At 40.1% G+C, this 5,710-nt stretch overlaps 1 protein-coding gene across 15 annotated transcripts in view; it reads left to right on the forward strand.

Annotated features, from left to right (window-relative positions):
- cacna1aa (calcium channel, voltage-dependent, P/Q type, alpha 1A subunit, a) overlaps positions 1–5,710 on the forward strand; it is a 71,998-nt gene that overhangs the window by 2,920 nt on the left and 63,368 nt on the right. The window lies entirely within an intron of this gene.

Genomic DNA, 5,710 nt, shown 5'->3' on the forward strand with positions numbered 1-5,710 from the left:
ACAAAGATAACACAAGTAAACACAAAATGCAGTTTTTAAATGAAGGTTTTTATTATTAAGGGGAAAAAAAAATCCAAACCTACATGGCCCTGTGTGACAAAGTGATTGCCCCCTAAACCTAATAACTGGTTGGGCCAGCCTTAGCAGCAACAACTGCAATCAAGCGTTTGCGATAACTGGCAATGAGTCTTTTACAGCGCTGTAGAGGAATTTTGGCCCACTCATCTTTGCAGAATTGTTGTAATTCAGCCACATTGGAGGGTTTTCGAGCATGAACCGCCTTTTTAAGGTCATGCCACAGCATCTCAATCGGATTCAGGTCGGGACTTTGACTAGGCCACTCCAAAGTCTTCATTTTGTTTTTCTTAAGCCATTCAGAGGTGGACTTGCTGGTGTGTTTTGGATCATTGTCCTGCTGCAGAACCCAACTGCGCTTCAGCTTGAGGTCACGAACAGATGGCCGGACATTCTCCTTCAGGATTTTTTGGTAGACAGCAGAATTCATGGTTCCATTTACCACAGCAAGTCTTCCAGGTCCTGAAGCAGCAAAACAGCCCCAGACCATCACACTACCACCACCATATTTTACTGTTGGTATGATGTTCCTTTTCTGAAATGCCGTGTTACTTTTACGCCAGATGTAATGGGACATACACCTTCCAAAAAGTTCAACTTTTGTCTCGTCAGTCCACAGAGTATTTTCCCAAAAGTCTTGGGGATCATCAAGATGTTTTCTGGCAAAACTGAGACGAGCCTTTATGTTCTTTTTGCTCAGCAGTGGTTTTTCGTCTTGGAACTCTGCCATGCAGGCCATTTTTGCCTAGTCTCTTTCTTATGGTGGAGTCATGAACACTGACCTTAATTGAAGCAAGTGAGGCCTGCAGTTCTTTGGATGTTGTTCTGGGGTCTTTTGTGACCTCTTGGATGAGTCGTCGCTGCACTCTTGGGGTAATTTTAGTCGGCCGGCCACTCCTGGGAAGGTTCACCACTGTTCCATGTTTTCGCCATTTGTGGATAATGGCTCTCACTGTGGTTCGCTGGAGTCCCAAAGCTTTAGAAATGGCTTTGTAACCTTTTCCAGACTGATAGATCTCAATTACTTTGTTTCTCATTTGTTCCTGAATTTCTTTGGATCACAGCATGATGTCTAGCTTTTGAGGATCTTTTGGTCTACCTCACTTTGTCAGGCAGGTCCTATTTAAGTGATTTCTTGATTGAGAACAGGTGTGGCAGTAATCAGGCCTGGGTGTGGCTAGAGAAATTGAACTCAGCTTTCCAAAGATGTGATAAACCACAGTTAATTTATGTTTTAACAGGGGAGGGCAATCACTTTTTCACACAGGGCCATGTAGGTTTGGATTTTTTTCCCCCCTTAATAATAAAAACCTTCACCTTCATTTAAAAACTGCATTTTGTGTTTACTTGTGTTATCTTTGTCTAATATTTAAATTTGTTTGATGATCTGAAACATTTAAGTGTGACAAACATGCAAAAAAATAAGAAATCAGGAAGGGGGCAAACACTTTTTCACACAACTGTAGGCTTTTAGCTTGTGCATTGACACAGTATTTAATTTCTTCCCTTAATCACACAAGCTGCAGGTGTCACTGAATGATTGTACCGCCATCAAAAACTGTGTGTTTGTGTGTGCGTGTAAAACAACCACTAAGTCTGCGAGGGTTAAATTTCCAGCAATTCCCTGCATTTTCATCTTTCATGAAACCAGCACGTATTGCACCATTCAGGGGAGAAATAGCAAGTGATTTGAGTATTTTCATTTGCAGGATTAGTGTATATATGTGTGTGTGTGTGTGTGTGTGTGTGTGTGTGTGTGTGTGTGTGCGTGAACGCATGCACATGTGGAAGTAAGTTTCTGCGTGAGCGTTAATGACAAGAGGGGAAATTGGAGTAATGATTGTATTGATCCATGCTGATGCTTCAGCCGTGACATAACTACACACACTAATTGGGCTGCTCTAGTGAAATGCAGGAGCTACTTATAGTGCCTCTGAATCATGTCTATTCACCATCTAAATGACAGATGTGTGTGTTAGTGAGAGAAAGAGCGCGAGTGTGTGCAGGAAATGTCATGTTGTATGTTCGATTTCCTTTCCGAAATACCGTACAGCGATGCAATGACTCTAAAACTCTAAGGCTGCCATGCAGTCTTGAAGCAGTACATTTATTTTAAATGAAACTAGTCATTTGAACAATGTTTTCAAATGGTGGATTTCCTACTTTTGAAAAATGCGTTTTAGAGTTGGGGTGACATTTTGGTTATTAGTCAGGTCTTGATCACTCCAGTTAGTCAAAATGCAGACTGCTTGTGTTCACATGCTGTTCTGATAGAATTGAAAAAGAAAATTAATGTAAAACTAACTAATGACTGAGAGAAAAATAGTTGTTGCACTGATTTCAACTTTGACGGTGCTAATAACAAAATGGATAAAGAATAACAATACTGGCAAGAAAAAAGGGGCCAATGGCAGGAGCCTCCTGGCGACCTCATCCGGGGAATCCAACATGTAAGGCAGTTGGAAACGCACTGGAAACTATAGTTTTTCTTTGTACTGGCTAAAGCTGGACCTGGTTAGGTTAAAGTTCAAACAACTATCCTGTTAGTGGTGAGTTGCGATAGATCTTTTTTTAAAGAGGACATTTTGACTTGTCACAGTAGGAAAAGCAAATGTGTAAATAATCAGATTAAAGATGGCTGAACTCCATTCTGCTGCTTCAGTTTCAGGCTCTTGTTAATGTGCAGGCCGACTCACTGTCACATTGTCGTGGCTTACCGTGACTCATGAATAAAACGGAGCTGTTGTTAATGTTATTAGTAACACCTGTGGTTTTCCCACAAGTACTCTGTGCAGTGGGACGGAAGCTTTTTTTCACAGCAAACTGTCACACAGCCGATCCCAGATGGCAAGTCTTACACAATATTTTTTTCTCACATAAAGCATTTTTCCTTCTCCAACAGTATATTTGGCAGCATTTACTGACGTATATGTAAATTAAGTGTCTTCTTTGTGTGACGAATAGTCTTAAACATTAACAGAAGTAGTACAATGTGTGTTGTATTGTGCAAAACTGTGATGTGAATTGGTTAAGAAGCATTGTTCTGGATAACATTATCAGGTTAATCTAATCTTTGATGAGCTTTAGAAGTAGAACTTGTAGCCTACGCAAGTAAGACCTCATGACTGGTCTCTGATGGCCTAGAAAGCAGCTGTTGAGGAGGGTTTTAATTTCATCTATCTACTATTTGGGATATTTCAGGTCTTTCAGGTACACAGTCTCAACACCATCGGAGCGGTGTTTGATACAATACCATGATAGTACGATCTAATGTAATCCAGCACAACAGCTCTGCAATAACTCTTTGTGAAATATGTATTTGCTGAGACTATCTCAGGGTATTGATTCAATTTATCAGTAATTTCTGAAGTTGTGCTTCGTGGTGTTGTTGTTTATTGAATTGTAATATATGCGAGGTGTAGCTAGTAGAGCATTTCATCCACTTTCACGTTATACTGTCCAATGTTGAGTAAGTTTGAGATACAGATGATGTCATTGTGTCGCTCAATGTGGGGGAACTAACCAAGCATGTGTGATGTAGCTGTGTAACTGTACCATCATAATAATATCATTTAATGCTCAGAGTAGCACCACATTTCAGGATATCCTTTCTGACAGACAGAAAACTGCATTTCAACCTCCATCCTTTTTTCATGCTTTCTGTCCATGCTTTCTGGACCCAAAACAAGATTAAAGGCAAAATAATACTTATTTAAAACATCTTCAAATTTGAAGAGGTTTTCTTCTTAGTGGTAGAACAGTATCATGCCATTCATGCCCATTTGATGGTTAACGTTAAATAAGTAGATGTTATTGCATGACACAAGGAGATTGTAGGTATAGCTCATTAAAATATAGAGGAGGACTGTGGTTCGTTCATTAGAACCTGCAGCCAACAGAAGTGTTACCATGATGCATGTTGATTCAACTGACTGATGTTTCACTGAACAGAGAGTGAAACAGCTTCTTGATTCACCAGATGTTTGCGTCTCAGTGGAGTCACACACTATTCAGCAGAATTATGACCTGCAGCTTTATTTAGTTGTGAACTGACTGGACCCACGGGAGTACCATATAAATAACTGTTCTCTCACATCCACATTTAGATACAGTAGACGGATATTTGGTTGTTTAATTAGAATTAGCATTGCAGAGTTCAGGGTGTTACTGTGCCGGTCTCTTATTTGGAACAAGTGGTAGGCAAACAGTGCCTTGTTAAATACAATATGTACCAGCTTTCGTCTTTCACACTGAGTTTGATTAACTTACTGAACCTTAGACACGCAGAGCGTAGTGTTCGGGCCTATCTCAGAATTTCATTTTTGTATCAGTACATGCATTAGCCTACTAAACAGGCAGGCCTACTTCAACATAATTTAATTACATAAATAATACCATGCGATGAACTTCATTACATCTTGAAACATTCTTTCTTTCCATATCTTTGTTGTGAAATCTCTTTCAGAGGCGGAAAAATGTATTTTGTGGAAACATAAAGATTCAATATTCAGGGTTATTTTCATATTAACTATAGTTTTAGCCAACGGAATATACCATATGAACCATTGATAGGGCCACAGGTTATTCCACCACCCGTAATGACATTATTTGACACTCAATTGTTTGAATACTTACATTGTAATGTATTTGGTTATTTACGGTAACTCTCAGTGTGTGTCTCCGTGCCCTCACGTCGGTATGTGCTTGAGTGACCCGACCCTCATCCTGCTCCCCATTACGTAGGCCACCCCAAGAAATACCTGCCCTGGCTCCAACCATCTTCCATCCGAAAAAAGAGTCCCATGTTGTAAGAAATGTTGGACTCTATTGTACTAATTATAAACTAATTTAGGAAAACGTTAGCATCCAGAGCTATCGTTACTCCCAAAGTACACAAGAGTCTAACGTCTAACTGGGGCCTTGAGGTTTTATTTCGTTACAAGGACATGTGCCCACTGTTCAACAAAAAGGCAAACATCAGAAGGACGACACTGACGACGTCCTGTTAAATCAGCAACACTTGACAAATACAATCCAGCTAAAATGTTATCTAGAGTATTAATGTCTCCGTTGACTGCTCTGGTGAGGAAGCAGTCTCTGGATGTCAAATAAAAATGCATGTTTCTCTCTTAGAATTAGGTACCAGTAAAAACCAATACACTTACATCCACTGAGAAGTAAAATACGCAAGCCTATTAAGTATGAGCTGAGTTGTATGATATTGAATCACATTGTTTTATCAGATGGTGGACCATAGCTGTGCATATTAAACCATCTGAGAAGAAGACATAGGCCAACATGCCCCATAAGTACTGCACAGGGCATATACTGTATTGCACTTATTAGGAAATAACATATCATGTAACATGTTGGGGAAAGTTGAAACTAAATGAGTCATCCTTTAGGACCCACCGACCTTTGACCCTAAATGCCCATTTGACCTTATCGCATCCATATCAGGAGTTCATGTAAACCACGCAACCCTGAAAATGGATTTTCATGTGTTCAGTTGTTTGTTTCTCTGTAGATATGGTGCCGGCAATGTGCACATCTGCAGGACACTCATTTTACTCATTCACTCCCCCCATACACACACACACACACACACACACACACACACACACACACACACACA

This window comes from Anarrhichthys ocellatus, unplaced genomic scaffold (assembly GCF_004355925.1).
Source record: "Anarrhichthys ocellatus isolate YVR2014 unplaced genomic scaffold, GSC_Weel_1.0 scaffold62, whole genome shotgun sequence".
Taxonomy (NCBI): Eukaryota; Metazoa; Chordata; class Actinopteri; order Perciformes; family Anarhichadidae; genus Anarrhichthys; species Anarrhichthys ocellatus.